The following is an 18266-nucleotide window of genomic DNA, read 5'->3' as shown; positions in this document are numbered from 1 at the left end:
CGATCTCACGGTCCGTGAGTTCGAGCCCTGCGTCAGGCTCTGGGCTGATGGCTCGGAGCCTGGAGCCTGTTTCCGATTCTGTGTCTCCCTCTCTCTCTGCCCCTCCCCTGTTCATGCTCTGTCTCTCTCTGTCCCAAAAATAAATAAAAAACGTTGAAAAAAAAAATTAAAAAAAAAAAAAAAAGAAAAAAAAGAAAGCCCACTTCTCAGTGCCCCTGGTAAGGAGAGAACAGTTACAATTGGATTTCATCTCTTTCAATCATTCAATACATTCTCCTAAAGAATGTATTTGGACACCTTCCTTAACTATGAAATAGTTGCAAGTTCATGTCTACAGAATGACAAGCTTCCTTTTAGTCCATCTCTTTTATGATGGGGCAGGAGGAGTGGATCTTAACCGTGCAGACTTTTGAAATACAAAAAGAAACTTACACAGCAGAAGCTGAGAAAACAGGGTGTTTAATAGCCATTATGATCTAATATTATCTTGGTTAGAAAACAGAAACGATTTGTTTGAAAACCTTTGGGTTGACTTTTGTCCCTTGTGTTAATTTATACCTCACTGCTTTACCAAAGAACCAGCTAACTAATTTGTGTCTGACACAGAGAAGGCCATCATCCCTGTTCTTCCCAAGTAATCCTAAAATGTCCATATAACCAACAAAGTATCACTGCCCAGAGTACTTGAAGATCTCTTACAAAGAAACAGCATAAAGAAAACTCAGAAGAGAAAATTAAAAAAAAAAAAAATTCACAGAAGAAGAAAGCCTGAATGGTCAAAACACACAGAAAGAGGTTTTCAACCTTAAACAGTAATCAGAGAAATGCAAATTAAGACAGAGGCAAATGTTAATTACACATTACTAAGTATTGGCAAGGTTGTGAGGGAATGAGAACTCTCATGCAATTCTGGTAAGTGCGTGTGTAACCACTTTGGAGATCAGTTTGGTAACAGCCAGCAAGTTGAAGCTTTATATACCATACATAGGCTAACATTTCTAGTCACACTGTTGTCATAGAAGAAAAAATTGGAAGCAACCTAAATGTCCACCAATTGGGGAATAGAAACGTAATTATGATACATTCCTAGAAGGAACACTATATAGTGATTTTAAAAATGAACAAACGAAAAGCCAAACCAGGAGGTTCCGGAAGATGGCAGCGTAGGAGGAAGCGGGGCTCACAGCGCGTCCTGCCGATCACTTAGATTCCACCTACACCTGCCTAAAGAACCCAGAAAACCGCCAGAGGATTAGCAGAAGGGAGTCTCCGGAGTCAAGCGCAGACTAGAGGCCCACGGAAGAGGGTAGGAAGGGCGGCGAGGCGGCGCGCGCTCCACGGACTGGCGGGAGGGAGCCGGGGCGGAGGGGCGGCTCGCCGGCCAAGCAGAGCCCCCGAGTCTGGCTGGCAAAAGCGGAGGGGCCGGACAGACTGTGTTCCGACAGCAAGCGCGACTTAGCGTCTGGGAGGTCATAAGTTAACAGCTCTGCTCGGAAAGCGGGAAGGCTGGAGGACAAAGGGAGGGAGAGCTGCTGAGCCCCCGGACGGCAGAGCTCAGCTTGGCGGGGAACAAAGGCGCCAGCGCCATCTCCCCCGCCCATCCCCCAGCCAAAATCCCAAAGGGAACCAGTTCCTGCCAGAGAACTTGCTCGCTCCGCGCAAACACCCAACTCTGTGCTTCTGCGGAGCCAAACCTCCAGCAGCAGATCTGACTCCCTCCCGCTGCCACAGGGCTCCTCCTGAAGTGGATCACCTAAGGAGAAGCGAGCTAAGCCTGCCCCTCCAGCCCCCGTGCACCTTGCCTACCCACCCCAGCTAATACGCCAGATCCCCAGCAACACAAGCCTGGCAGTGTGCAAGTAGCCCAGACGGGACACGCCACCCCACAGTGAATCCCGCCCCTAGGAGAGGGGAAGAGAAGGCACACACCAGTCTGACTGTGGCCCCAGCAGTGGGCTGGGGGCAGACATCGGGTCCGACTGCGGCCCCGCCCACTAACTCCAGTTATACACCACAGCACAGGGGAAGTGCACTGCAGGTCCTCACCACGCCAGGGACTCTCCAAAATGACCAAACGGAAGAATTCCCCTCAGAAGAATCTCCAGGAAATAACAACAGCTAATGAACTGATCAAAAAGGATTTAAATAATATAACAGAAAGTGAATTTAGAATAATAGTCATAAAATTAATCGCTGGGCTTGAAAACAGTATACAGGACAGCAGAGAATCTCTTGCCACAAAGATCGAGGGACTAAGGAACAGTCACGAGGAGTTGAAAAACGCTTTAAACGAATTGCAAAACAAAATGGAATCCATGATGGCTCGGCTTGAAGAGGCAGAGGAGAGAATAGGTGAACTAGAAGATAAAGTTATGGAGAAAGAGGAAGCTGAAAGAAAGAGAGATAAAAAAATCCAGGAGTATGAGGGGAAAATTAGAGAACTAAGTGATACACTAAAAAAAAATAATATACGCATAATTGGTATCCCAGAGGAGGAAGAGAGAGGGAAGGGTGCTGAAGGGGTACTTGAACAAATTATAGCTGAGAACTTCCCTGAACTGGGGAAGGAAAAAGGCATTGAAATCCAAGAGGCACAGAGAACTCCCTTCAGACGTAACTTGAATCGATCTTCTGCACGACATATCATAGTGAAACTGGCAAAATACAAGGATAAAGAGAAAATTCTGAAAGCAGCAAGGGATAAACGTGCCCTCACATATAAAGGGAGACCTATAAGACTCGTGACTGATCTCTCCTTTGAAACTTGGCAGGCCAGAAAGGCTTGGCACGATATCTACAGTGTGCTAAACAGAAAAAATATGCAGCCGAGAATCCTTTATCCAGCAAGTCTGTCATTTAGAATAGAAGGAGAGATAAAGGTCTTCCCAAACAAACAAAAACTGAAGGAATTTGTCACCACGAAACCAGACCTACAAGAGATCCTAAGGGGGATCCTGTGAGACAAATTACCAGAGACATCACTACAAGCATAAAACATACAGACATCACAATGACTCTAAACCCATATCTTTCTATAATAACACTGAATGTAAATGGATTAAATGCGCCAACCAAAAGACATAGGGTATCAGAATGGATAAAAAAACAAGACCCATCTATTTGCTGTCTACAAGAGACTCATTTTAGATCTGAGGACACCTTTAGATTGAGAGTGAGGGGATGGAGAACTATTTATCATGCTCCTGGAAGCCAAAAGAAAGCTGGAGTAGCCATACTTATATCAGACAAACTAGACTTTAAATTAAAGGCTGTAACAAGAGATGAAGAAGGGCATTATATAATAATCACAGGGTCTATCCACCAGGAAGAGCTAACTATTATAAATGTCTATGCGCCAAATACCCGAGCCCCCAGATATATAAAACAATTACTCATAAACATAAGCAACCTTATTGATAAGAATGTGGTCATTGCAGGGGACTTTAACACCCCACTTACAGAAATGGATAGATCATCTAGACACACAGTCAATAAAGAAACAAGGGCCCTGAATGATACATTGGATCAGATGGACTTGACAGATATATTTAGAACTCTGCATCCCAAAGCAACAGAATATACTTTCTTCTCGAGTGCACATGGAACATTCTCCAAGATAGATCATATACTGGGTCACAAAACAGCCCTTCATAAGTTTACAAGAATTGAAATTATACCATGCATACTTTCAGACCACAATGCTATGAAGCTTGAAATCAACCACAGGAAAAAGTCTGGAAAACCTCCAAAAGCATGGAGGTTAAAGAACACCCTACTAACGAATGAATGGGTCAACCAGGCAATTAGAGAAGAAATTAAAACATATATGGAAACAAACGAAAATGAAAATACAACAATCCAAACACTTTGGGATGCAGCGAAGGCAGTCCTGAGAGGAAAATACATTGCAATCCAGGCCTATCTCAAGAAACAAGAAAAATCCCAAATACAAAATCTAACAGCACACCTAAAGGAAATAGAAGCAGAACAGCAAAGGCAGCCTAAACCCAGCAGAAGAAGAGAAATAATAAAGATCAGAGCAGAAATAAACAATATAGAATCTAAAAAAACTGTAGAGCAGATCAACGAAACCAAGAGTTGGTTTTTTGAAAAAATAAACAAAATTGACAAACCTCTAGCCAGGCTTCTCAAAAAGAAAAGGGAGATGACCCAAATAGATAAAATCATGAATGAAAATGGAATGATTACAACCAATCCCTCAGAGATACAAACAATTATCAGGGAATACTATGAAAAATTATATGCCAGCAAATTGGACAACCTGGAAGAAATGGACAAATTTCTAAACACCCACACTCTTCCAAAACTCAATCAGGAGGAAATAGAAAGCTTGAACAGACCCATAACCAGCGAAGAAATTGAATCGGTTATCAAAAATCTCCCAACAAATAAGAGTCCAGGACCAGATGGCTTCCCAGGGGAGTTCTACCAGACATTTAAAGCAGAGATAATACCTATCCTTCTCAAGCTATTCCAAGAAATAGAAAGGGAAGGAAAACTTCCAGACTCATTCTATGAAGCCAGTATTACTTTGATTCCTAAACCAGACAGAGACCCAGTAAAAAAAGAGAACTACAGGCCAATATCCCTGATGAATATGGATGCAAAAATTCTTAATAAGATACTAGCAAATCGAATTCAACAGCATATAAAAAGAATTATTCACCATGATCAAGTGGGATTCATTCCTGGGATGCAGGGCTGGTTCAACATTCGCAAATCGATCAACGTGATACATCACATTAACAAAAAAAAAGAGAAGAACCATATGATCCTGTCAATCGATGCAGAAAAGGCCTTTGACAAAATCCAGCACCCTTTCTTAATAAAAACCCTTGAGAAAGTCGGGATAGAAGGAACATACTTAAAGATCATAAAGGCCATTTATGAAAAGCCCACAGCTAACATCATCCTCAACGGGGAAAAACTGAGAGCTTTTTCCCTGAGATCAGGAACACGACAGGGATGCCCACTGTCACCGCTGCTGTTTAATATAGTGCTGGAAGTTCTAGCATCAGCAATCAGACAACAAAAGGAAATCAAAGGCATCAAAATTGGCAAAGATGAAGTCAAGCTTTCGCTTTTTGCAGATGACATGATATTATACATGGAAAATCCGATAGACTCCACCAAAAGTCTGCTAGAACTGATACATGAATTCAGCAAAGTTGCAGGATACAAAATCAATGTGCAGAAATCAGTTGCATTCTTATACACTAACAATGAAGCAACAGAAAGACAAATGAAGAAACTGATCCCATTCACAATTGCACCAAGAAGCATAAAATACCTAGGAATAAATCTAACCAAAGATGTAAAAGATCTGTATGCTGAAAACTATAGAAAGCTTATGAAGGTAATTGAAGAAGATTTAAAGAAATGGAAAGACATTCCCTGCTCATGGATTGGAAGAATAAATATTGTCAAAATGTCAATACTACCCAAAGCTATCTACACATTCAATGCAATCCCAATCAAAATTGCACCAGCATTCTTCTCGAAACTAGAACAAGCAATCCTAAAATTCATATGGAACCACAAAAGACCCCGAATAGCCAAAGTAATTTTGAAGAAGAAGACCAAAGCAGGAGGCATCACAATCCCAGACTTTAGCCTCTACTACAAAGCTGTCATCATCAAGACAGCATGGTATTGGCATAAAAACAGACACATAGACCAATGGAATAGAATAGAAACCCCAGAACTAGACCCACAAACGTATGGCCAACTCATCTTTGACAAAGCAGGAAAGAACATCCAATGGAAAAAAGACAGTCTCTTTAACAAATGGTGCTGGGAGAACTGGACAGCAACATGCAGAAGGTTGAAACTAGACCACTTTCTCACACCATTCACAAAAATAAACTCAAAATGGATAAAGGACCTGAATGTGAGACAGGAAACCATCAAAACCTTAGAGGAGAAAGCAGGAAAAGACCTCTCTGACCTCAGCCGTAGCAATCTCTTACTCGGCACATCCCCAAAGGCAAGGGAATTAAAAGCAAAAGTGAATTACTGGGACCTTATGAAGATAAAAAGCTTCTGCACAGCAAAGGAAACAACCAACAAAACTAAAAGGCAACCAACGGAATGGGAAAAGATATTTGCAAATGACACATCGGACAAAGGGCTAGTATCCAAAATCTATAAAGAGCTCATCAAACTCCACACCAGAAAAACAAATAACCCAGTGAAGAAATGGGCAGAAAACATGAATAGACACTTCTCTAAAGAAGACATCCAGATGGCCAACAGGCACATGAAAAGATGTTCAACGTCGCTCCTTATCAGGGAAATACAAATCAAAACCACACTCAGATACCACCTCACGCCAGTCAGAGTGGCCAAAATGAAGAAATCAGGAGACTATAGATGCTGGAGAGGATGTGGAGAAACAGGAACCCTCTTGCACTGTTGGTGGGAATGCAAATTGGTGCAGCCGCTCTGGAAAGCAGTGTGGAGGTTCCTCAGAAAATTAAAAATAGACCTACCCTATGACCCAGCAATAGCACTGCTAGGAATTTACCCAAGGGATACAGGAGTACTGATGCATAGGGGCACCTGTACCCCAATGTTTATAGCGGCACTCTCAACAATAGCCAAATTATGGAAAGAGCCTAAATGTCCATCAACTGATGAATGGATAAAGAAATTGTGGTTTATATACACAATGGAATACTACGTGGCAATGAGAAAAAATGAAATATGGCCTTTTGTAGCAACATGGATGGAACTGGAGAGTGTGATGCTAAGTGAAATAAGCCATACAGAGAAAGACAGATACCATATGGTTTCACTCTTATGTGGATCCTGAGAAACATAACAGAAACCCATGGGGGAGGGGAAGGAAAAAAAAAAAAAAAAAAAGAGGGTAGAGTGGGAGAGAGCCAAAGCATAAGAGACTGTTAAAAACTGAGAACAAACTGAGGGTTGATGGGGGGTGGGAGGGAGGGCAGGGTGGGTGATGGGTATTGAGGAGGGCACCTTTTGGGATGAGCACTGGGTGTTGTATGGAAACCAATTTGACAGTAAATTTCATATATTAAAAAATAAAAAAAAATAAAAAAAAAAACAAAAAAAAAACCACAAAAAAAAAAAAAATAAAAAAAAAAAATAAAAACTGAGAACAAACTGAGGGTTGATGGGGGGTGGGAGGGAGGGCAGGGTGGGTGATGGGTATTGAGGAGGGCACCTTTTGGGATGAGCACTGGGTGTTGTATGGAAACCAATTTGACAGTAAATTTCATATATTAAAAAATAAAAAAAAAAAAAAAAATGAACAAACTAGCTCTACAGCATCAAAATAGGTAAATTTTAAAAATGCAATGTTGAGTGAAAACAGCAAAATACTATGTATGAAAACATTTTAAATACCCCAAACAGCACTATATGGTGTGCTGTTTGTGAATCCATACATATGCCATAAATATGAAAGCATGGACAAGAAACAAGAACCAACTTTAAGAGAATGGTTAGCTCTGGAGAGGAAGAAAAAGAAGATTTCAATTTTATCTGTAACTTTTTTTATATTAAAATACATATCTGAAGCAAATATAGCAAAATACTAACAGTTGGGTGATAGAGACTTTTACGATTGTTGAAAATGTTTTGTCATTTAAAAAGTAAAAATTGAATCAATTATAAACATCAAACATCTAATTTAAAAACCATTTCTCTCTCTCTCTCTCTCTCTCTCTCTCTCTCTCTCTCTCTCTCTCACACACACACACACACACACACACACACACACACACACACACACGCACACACATGCACGCGCAGGCACCCACACTTTCAGATTTGCCAACCTAAATCAGCAGGCTAAAGGGTTTCTCAGAGACTCCCCTCAGCATTAAGGATGCTAATTGCTACTCTAGCAGTTACTGGAAGATCAAAGACCCGCCCACAGAGCAGAGCTGCGTTTCATCTTCCACAGACCAAACACTAATACTGACCATCCCCCACCATCCATCGCCTCCTCTCAAGCTGCCACGTTGGACCAATTCCCTTTCCTTTCCCCACATGCTCTCCCCCACCCCTAAAATAGCTCTGTGCCAAAAATAAACACTCAGAAAAATGCTTGTGGAATGAATGGAGAAAGGTAACTTCACTATCATTATGTTTCTCTTCTAATTACCACGGTTTGTCTAAGGATGCACTCATTTGTTTCTGTGGTAGCGACTCAGAAACCCATCATGGGTACGCTCTTCAGTCTGTCTCCCAGGAGCTGGGGAAGGAATATTACAGCCTTGTCATCCCTCTGTCACCCAAGGCCCTGGACACAAACCACGTGTAACCACCCTATTACTCTGCCCCCAATCCTTGTGTGCTGCTTAAAGTCAATGGGCTTTCACTCAGGAGAGCTCCGCATGTTGCTGGAAAGCAGGGCTATGAGAAGGTCTCCCTTTCCTGGGGCAAGACATCAACCTTCTGGGACTGGTATGATAACAGAAGGGGACTTCTGTCATGCATTGCAAAGTGGAGTTGACAAGACCAGGGAGATTCGATCACCCTCATGGTACATTATATCTGACCTCAAGGAAACGAACAAGGGAGCCCTCGCACTCTAGAGGGTTCCAGCAAAGTTGTCCCAAGTTCCATAAAATGGAAAAATCAGATGAAACTAAGTGGCAGGCCAAGGAGCCCCTCAGCGTGGAGTGAATAGATGGGGAGTCTCAGAGGAGAGGCTCCCAAGGAGCCTTGTCAGGGTGCCTATGAATGAGGCATCCCTAGTGCATCAGGACCCCCACCCCCAAAGATGGACACCCTATGCACTGCAATAGGCAGCTTGAGTCTTCAGCAAGACACTGGGCAGGGCCAAACTAGGTCCCATTCTCATACAGGGGTCACTTCCTCTCTGGAAGTGGGCCTCTGGACAAGGGCCTCTTTCCACTCCAACCCAGGCAGTCAGCCACAGCTCCTCTAGCCCCAGACACTAATGGGGAGTAGGTGCCTGGCCCCACATTCACATCTGATCCCTGACCCAGGCTCTTGGTGTCAGTTGAGTCCTGTTCTCAGACCAGCCCTTCCTGCCTGCATGAGTCCTGGGGCACAGGTTCGCAGGCCTTCCTCACCATGCTGTTTCCTCACTCCTGCTCCTGCCCTATAGAGATTTCAATGTCTTTCTTCCTGCCTGCCTTCCTCTTTCTTTCCTTCTTTCTTTCTCCCTTCCTTCCTCCCTCCCTACATTTCTTTCTTTCTTTCTTTCTTTCTTTCTTTCTTTCTTTCTTTCTTTCTTTCTTTTTTTCTTTCTTTCTCTTTCTTTCTTTTTCTTTCTTTCTTTCTTTCCTTCTTTCTCCCTTCCTTCCTTCCTCCCTCCTTCTGACTTCTTTCTTTCTTTCTTTCTTTCTTTCTTTCTTTCTTTCTCTTCCTTCCTTTCTTTTTATTTTTCTCTTTTCTTTCATAGAAAAGACCAAGTCTCAAAGGAGAAAGAGAGGAAAGAGACTGCTGTTGAGTTCACCTGTGAGACCCCCTTAAAGGGAAAGCAAGAGTATAGGAGGCACTCTTCTAGGAGGAATCTGAGTCAGTCCCATTACAGTGACAGCTGTCCCTCATTTATATATTCAGGCAGGCCACCTGAGGGAATGTTGGTTAGAGCTAAATAACTTTCAAATTGAACAAAGAAAGTCCCTTTTCCTGGGGTGCCTGGGTGGCTCAGTTGTTTAAGCATCTGACTTTGGCTCAGGTCATGATCTCATGTCTCATGAGTTTGAGCCCCATGTCGGGCTCTGTGCTGACAGCTCAGACCCTGGAGCCTGCTTCATGTTCCATGTCTCCCTCTCTCTTTGCCCCTCTCCCGCTCATGCTATCTCTCAAAAATAAAAAATAAACATTTAAAAAAAAAAAGAGAGAAAGTCCCCTTTCCTTAGTTAGCCGCTAACCCTCAGACCAAATATGAACCGTTCGACTCTTCAGTGAATACACCATCATGTTTTTGCTCATGCTATATTTAGCTAGGGTGCCCTTCCTTCCTTTACTTTTCTGGCCTTAGTTTATAAAATATCACCCATCCTTTAGGACCCAACATACTACCTCTAACATGAAGCCTTCCTTGATTGCCTCAGTTCTAAGTGATTTTTCTCTCCCGAGTTTACATGGCCATTTCTACTTGTGTTATGATTCCTACCACATCACACTGTGTGATGTAGCCATTTGTGTGGGTCTTGGGTCACTGTGACTTTCAGGTGACTAAATCCCATGGACATTTTTTGTTATCATCTTACTTGATCTCTTAATAGTATTTAATACTCTTGAATATACTCTCCTTTCTGGAATATTGAACTCTTTGGTATCTGTATACACCTCTGGGGGTTGCCTGCCTGGCTTCTTCTCTGCTTTCTTCAGGTAACAGCACTTTGATTTTTATTTTAAAGAACTTTCCATCCCTGAGGTATGTGTAGAACTGATGCCAACCTCAGATCAGAAGTTGAGCATATAACCTTAAGACATGCCAACAATAATGATACCCAGTCTTCCTACTGGAACCAATAGAAGAGACATGTTTTCTTTAGCTTAGATAGGATGTAAACCTGAAGCTTCTGCTAGTGACCTAATCAGGCCACCACATGGAGTAACCCACTTGGTAAAAATGCTTATTAACAAGAAGGCAAAAATGAGATGGAGAGAGAGGCAGGTTCTCAAGGACCTGTTTGAGCATGTGGATCTGAGCATGTCTGACTAGTTCTGAGTTCAGGTTGTAAGAGCCAACAAATTCTCCTTCTTTTTTTTTTTATTTTTTTTTTTTTATTTTTTAAGGTTTATTTATTTTTGTGGGAGAAAAAGTGTGCAAGTAAGGGAGGGGCAGAGAGAGAAGAAGACACAGAATCTGAAGGAGGCTCCAGGCTCTAAGCTGTGAGCAAAGAGCCTGACGTGGGGCTTGAACTCACGGACTGTGAGATCATGACCTGAGCCGAAGTCAGATGCTTAACTGACTGAGCCACCCAGGTGCCCTGAGCCAACAAATTCTTCTAATTCTTCATCGTGTTCTTGTTCTGTTCTTCTTCTTCTCCTCCTTTTTGTTTTTTGATTTTCGTTTGTTAATTTGCTTTTTGTTTGTTTAAATCAACTGAAGATAGACTTCAGCATCATGCATTTGAAAGAGTTCAAATTCAGCCTCTAAGACACTACACTGTACTCTCACTACACTCTCTTATTTCACTCTCTTCCTCCCTCCTCGTTGTCCCTTCTCAATCACGTTTGCTGACTAATCCTGCTCTACTCAGACTTCAAATGCCATAATCCATCTAAGGCTGGTCTTTTCCTCCCTTTACTCTTTCTGTCTCCTGTGGCAATCTCAGCCATACCCATGGCTTTAGTCGCCATGTGATATTTGTAGCTTTAACCCAAGTCTTGCTTAGAGCTCCAAATATATATTCATCAGCCTACTCAGTGTTTCTACTTGAATGTCTCCAAGCCATCGTAGCTGGCCACATATATCCTGAATGATGACCTCTTCTCCCCAAATAGCTGTCCTCCTCTGTTCTTATCACAGCAAATAGCACAAGAGAAAAACCTAGGGCCATCTAATCCATTATCCACACTTTACCCAGCTGAGATTTTTTTCTTATTTATTTTTTTAATGTTTATTTTTAAGAGAGAGAGAGAGAGAGAGAGAGACAGAGCCTAAGCAGGGGAGGGGCAAAGAGACAGGGAAACACAGAATTTGAAGCAGGTTCCAGGATCTGAGCTGTCAGCACAGAGCCTGATGCAGGGCCCAAACCCATGAACCTCAAGATCATGACCTGAGCTGAATTCGGACGCTTAGCCAGCTGAGCCATCCAGGCGCCCCACCCAGCTGAGCTTTTAACACAAATAAGATCTGCCCAAATGCTTCCAAGACCATCCCATGGGATATGTCCAAAATCAGAACGTGGATCCCAACACCCCAGTGTTCCTGCCCACTTCATCTCTAGGCCTCTTCCCCTTTTCCCTGAGTTCCCTCACCTGCCTCTTATCACTTCCTTGAAAGGGGCATGCTCGTTCCCCCTGGGCCTTGGCCTTACTCCTCACTTCAACTCCTTCTCTTCACCTAGTTCCCACCAAACCATCTTCAGATCTCAGACAGAAAGCCCAGGAAGCCTTGCCTTACTCCTCCAGACTGCATCAAGCTACGATGTCATACTCTCACAGTACCCAGTAACTGCCCTTCATCATACTCAGTGCCATTGCTTGATTCTTTGATTAATATCTATGTCCCCCATGAAACGAAGCTTCAGGGAGGCAAGGACCATGTTGACTATTCTCATTCATGTTTCCTTAGCACTTAGGCCTGCTATATAATGGGCAGTGGGCATTAATGAATATTTGTAGAATAAAGCAATGAACACTTGATGTTTCCTGCCAAGTGGATAAGCTCTTGTAGACACGAGGGATTCAGGTGGGTAAGCAACACCTGGGCAATGGGACAACCAGGAAGAGGAAAGAGAATGGAAAGGGGAACTTCCAAGGGAAATGGCATCCCAATGTGTAGACAAAAGCCTGGAGAGCAGCAGGGTGAGACCATGCCTAACCACATTGATAAGGGGAAGTAGGATGAGACACTGTCATGGGACAGTGCATTTGTAGATAGCTATTTGCTTGGCTGGGCTGTTTAGTTGAGAATGGAGTGGAAAGTCCCAGGTGATATTTTCTAACACAGATGAATTCTGAGGATAAGCATTTACGATCTAATCAAAGAGCTTCTAACATGTGTGATATGTATCACATATTAAATTAAGATGTGGTGTGGGTTTGCTGTGGATAATTCTGTTATGTAATCTCAAGATGTATGATGTTCATGTCGTCGTTGTGTGTTAAACCTGCAGAAGGAAATGTGACCTAGCCCTGTTAGAAAATTAATAAGGCAGGAGCAGAGAAGCATCATTCTCTGTAAACTATCTCTGCCAGGAGACTGTTATGTGTTACCAAACAGTACATGCCACCTGGGCAGAGAAGTTAAGGACAAAAAATGAAAGGTTCATTTAAAACAAATCTAATAAATATTTATTGGGCTCTTAATTTATGCCACTTCTGCTACTTCCTAAGTCTATGATCTCATTTGACTTCTTTGTGTCTCAGTAAAATTGGGATAATAGCCTTGCCAGGAAGATGAAATAGATAATAATACATTGAAGTTCTTAAAAGCCTTGCTTGGTCCAATATGAGCAATCAGGAAAGTTAGCTGTTATTAATTTGTAATGTTTTATTATGACTATATCCTGGGCCCTTTCTAGGAAATGAGGCTCCAGTTGTGAAGAAGACAGACAAGATAGGACTCTCATGAAGCTTCTATTCCAGTTAAGCTGGAGAGAAATTAGTAAGTAAACTAACAAACAACATCATTTCAAAGAATGATAGATGCAAAGGATGATGGAGGGGAGTGAGTGTTCCTGAGGTCAGAGGTCACAGTCAAAAGGGCAGTCGGAAAGACCTCTTTGAGGAGGTCAAGCTGAGCTTGAGACCCAGATAGTGGGAGACATGCAAAGAATCCTAACAAGGGTATTCCAGGCCAGATACACAGCAAGTGTAAAGGCCCGGAGGCAGAACTCAGTGTTAGTTGAAGTATTAGAGGCAGGAAAATGCAGTGTGGCTGGAGCATGGTGAGAGGGGAAGAAAATGATGCGAGATGAGATCAGAGGCGATGAGATGGGAAAAATCATTAGCACTAGGCTGGACTGACAAAGATGCAAATGGTCAGAATCTTGATGGGACATTCCTGCTAGAAGGAGACTACAATTCAGCAGGGTGTGACCCTGAGGAAAGGCACCAGGAGTCAGGGCTCTGAGAGTAGAGGAAAGACCAGCTGCTGCTGAGGCAGAGACTTACCACACAACCTAGCCTCAGAGCAACCGTGACCTCAAAAAGTCAGGACCTCTCTGTTGGCCATCAGTCTCTCTCCCTATTCATTATGGCAAATACAGCTAGTAGCCTAATCAGTGTCCATTCTCTCCTTCCTTGTTGGCAGAAGCTTGATTTTGTTCGTGGCAGCAATAGGCCATCTCCAAATGAAACAGGCATAGTCTAACCAATTGAAACGAGCCTGTAAATTGAAGCCTTTGATAAAAGAGGCGCCCAGGACCCCAGCCTTGGGGAAGCTTCCCTCTTGGGTGTGACAACCAAAACTATGTACCCCATTCCCAGCCTGGACACTGAGAACTGAAACTACCCCTTACTGTCTATGTTCACATGACACTGCTCTCTCACTGTCTTTGTTAGTATGACTGTACTTTTCTAAAGCTATCTCACCTGACTTCACAAAAGAGTCACAGATTCTTCAGTGGAAAGCATCAGCAGTTTTCACCCTAAGGTTCTGTGATCCTTCTCTCAGAATCCTTACTTTGCTGTTTCCACTGATCTTACCTTTAACCAACTCACAATTCTCAATAAATTCTGATGTCACCTTCCCTACTCAGAGACACTTCCCAAGCTCTGTTGAGGTGTGTTTTCCCTTACCAGGGTGAGTAATACATTCTGCTTTGTCTTAGCAAGAGGTTTTGTTGCTAATGTTTAGGGAGCCAGCCTTTCACAGGTCAGTCTGTCGACAGAAACTTTGCCCAGTGTTGTGTATAAGTAACACACACAAGTTACAGGTCTATTTCAAAAGTTAAAGATTTCCAAGAAGATCGAAGACACCTGATTTAACGAGTATGGGTGAATATGCCTCAACTTTTGGATATTCCTCTGAAATTTATCCAAATGCCTTTTACCAGAAAATTCAGTTATAAATCTAGTGCAATTCCCAGTTCTCAATTAGACACCAGATGACCTAAGTCCTTTCTAAAAATACTTTTCCTAAAATCATCAATCATGCAGGCTTTTATCTTTCCTAAATCAGGACAAATTACTACTAACAAATAAAAGATACTACAAAATTAATTCATCTGTATTATTTTCTGTTCTATTTTCTATTGCTATTAGGATCAGTAAGCATGATAACATCCTAATATTTTGATCATTTCTATATTTGGATTTCTAGACAATAGTTTATTATTATTCTTTATATATAATTATTCTTTAGTTGGTAATTTCATTACATTGGTTGATTTTATCAGTAGATGGTTCTGTGGTCAATGGACTTGGCCAGTTTTCTGGCAAAACGAAACAACAGTTTCTTGGCAAAATGAAACAAAGTATCACGGGAAAACAGAAAATTCAAGAGAGAAGTCTTGACAACTGTTTTTGCGATATACAATAAACTCACATCTTTGAGTGTTTTACCCCATGAGGCAGACTCGTGAGTGAGAGCTTGGGGTGCAGGAGAAAGAATGGGAGCCTGGGGGTCAGGTACAGCCCTGGGTCTATTACTAACTAGTGGTCAGAACCCAGGCATGGGGATAAGAACTTCCTGTAGATTATATTACCATCAGCACCTCGATGAACCAGGTACTACTTTATGTCCTCTTTACTAAAGAAAACAATGTAAGCACAGAGAAGTTAAATAATACAGTGAAGATCACACAGCCTAGTGAGTGCTAGAATCAGAATTTAAGCCAAGCCCATGTGACACAGCCTCTACAAAGTAATACCTGTTAGTGAGAGTGACCTAGCAGTGGCAGAGGAGAACGAGAGAAAGCCAAACAAGCAAGGTCTAGTTGGCCTCTGGGGAGCTGGAGGGTAGGCTGGGAGGCTCATGTTACACATTGCATCAAACTCCAGGCCAAATATGAGGAGCAGAGATAAGGTCTTCCCTTGTTTCCAGCTGTAAGACTTGGGCCAGACCCAGCAGCTGCCGCTTTCTCCTGCAGCGGACTCATATTGGACATTCAGTGTCAAGACTGCCTTGTTAATAATGCAGGCTTGTAACACAAGCAGGATGTCAGCTTTGAGGAGACATCTGCCATCGCCCAGCTCCCCCGGCTGAACACAGGCAGAGGGGAGATGACAGAAGATACCCAAGATGCTAGGTGAGCTGAAGCCAGCAGGCTGCCAAGAGAGTGGGCTGCGGATTCCATCAGGATGTAGTGAAGAATCAAGTCCACGGAGAATACAAAGCTGAGGACATGAGGTTGTGGCAGAAGCCAAGAGACTGCGTAGAAATGTCAGTCAGAAATGGGCCACCTCCTGAAATGAACAGAAAGAGAAAGGCAGAATGGTAAAGAGAAGTCAGTAAATACCAGGGAGGGTCATGAAGAAAACCACGTGAAAACAGATGAGCAGGGATCACAAGAGATGATTCTCTTGGGGGGGGGGGGGGAGGGCAAACCTGGAGACAAGAGCGATTAGGTGAGAAAAGAAAAGAATCTCCAAGTGAGGTCTGCTAATGTGTAACATGGTTCTGACAGGACACATTCACAAGATTACAGGGGAACACTCCTGAGCCCGTATCGGAAATATGATCAGGTGCCTTTGCTCCCAATATCACTGGCCTGAAGACCATGATGATTTTACTCACCACTGTGTTTCTAGGACCCAGCACAATGCCCGGGATGTGCTATGTGCTCAATGAATATTTCTCAAATAAAGTATTTCTTGAATAAAAAGAGGAGGGAAGGAAAGAAGGAGGGAAAGGGAAGGTGAGACCCAGGGATGGCAAGCTATGCCTGGCTAGCCAAACCGACCATCTTTAGGAAGGGTACATAACAAATGGCCTCCTGCCTTTGCTTGCCTCTCCACCTCCTCTCCCTACACACACACAGCAGTCCCATGCCACCTGCTCACACACAAAGAGGGCCTAACAGCTCAGGGTGTGCATAGCGAGGCACTAAGTAGGTTTTGGGGAGCCTGCACCCAACTCCCAATCCTCCTGGGCCATCCAGTGGTACACAAGTCAGTCTCTGCAGTCTCTATGGTTTTCTACAGCTGCCTGGGAGTTTACCTCTGGACCTGGGAGTCTTTAAAATACAAGCCGACCAGTGAGCTGGTTTAACACACAATAGTAAGTCCTTCACTGCTCAGTGAACCCAATACCACACTAGGAGCTCAATGGCGCCTCCCTCTCTTCAGACAAATACTGCCCCTGCTCCCCACATTGGAACACCCTTGGTATTATGGTCAAGGGGAAGAGGTTGGGAGGCAGAGGTCTGTACCTTATGTTATAGTCAAGATAGGCTCGTGTATGCTATGATAACAACCCCAAAAGCCCAGTGACTGAAAATTAAGGTGTATTTCTCACTCATACTACCTATCCATCACCAAGTGGCTGAAGGCTTAACTCTCCATTTTCCTTTCTCTGGTATCCAGGCTAACAGAGCAACCACCATGTATCTGTGGTAGACGAAAAGAAGACTGCAGGCTTGCATTTAGAAACTTTAGTCTGGAAGTCACATACATCCCTTCCATGCATAGTCATTGTCTGGAATCATCACTTGGCCCCATGCAGGTGCAAGGGATCTGGGAATACAACACTACAAGTCAGGAAGACAGAGAGCTGGAAATAGTGATCTTAGGCTAGAGCTGAGCCTTGGAGGTGTGGCCCAATTAATCCTCAACCCCTTCTACTCAGCAAAGTGCTAAGGACTGGGTACCCTCCATTGAGGAAACGTCTGGTGGCACAGCCTAGAAGAATGGAGGTGCTTTTCAGTCAAGTCTGATGCTCAGGGGATCCCTCTTCTATATCCAGGACTCTCACCTGTTCTGCAGTCTTCGCTCTCCTAACACAGGGACAGCCGTAACGAGCATAGTGTCGAGGCAGTCATGAGGTCCTCCTGTAAGCCCAACCAGGGGGAGGATGCTCTTCTCCACAGTGGACTCCCATTAAAGGTCCCGTGAGGGTGGCAAAGCGGCTGCTTTGAGGATTCATTCTCTTTTTTGAAAAAATAATATAAGAGTTTTCTCCCGCCTCACTTTAGGAGTGAAGCAACCTGGTTCATAAGTAAAATGTCAAAACTGCCACTTGTATTACTTGCTACCATGGGCGTAGGGGCAGGAGGCAGGGTGGACAGGGGAGGGGAGGCAGAAAGCAAAGGCAGGTTCTTGAGGAGAGAAACACAAGCGGGCAGAGGGGGAAGGTTGTGGAGAGCAGGGGATTTGGAAAAAGAGAGGGTGAGTGGAGAGACAATATGAGGGAAGAAGATCAGAGATGAGCTGCCGTTATCCCATCTTCCTTAATGGCATCTCAGCTCTTTGAAAAACTAATTTGCTATTCAACAACTGTTTTGTTTCTTCTAAAGTGCACCAGAGGGCTTGTGACTGCCTGGGTGGCAGCCACCTGAATCAAGAGGAGGACAAACATGGCCCCTGGGCTGAGGATACCCGTGGGAGAAGCCCATCATGAAAGGAAGCGACAGAGAACTTAAGGCTTCAAAGAGGAGGGCACGAGCTGGCCGACC

The sequence above is a fragment of the Panthera leo genome, chromosome B2 (assembly GCF_018350215.1).
Source record: "Panthera leo isolate Ple1 chromosome B2, P.leo_Ple1_pat1.1, whole genome shotgun sequence".
Classification (NCBI taxonomy): Eukaryota; Metazoa; Chordata; class Mammalia; order Carnivora; family Felidae; genus Panthera; species Panthera leo.
Note: the sequence above shows the minus strand (reverse complement) of the source record.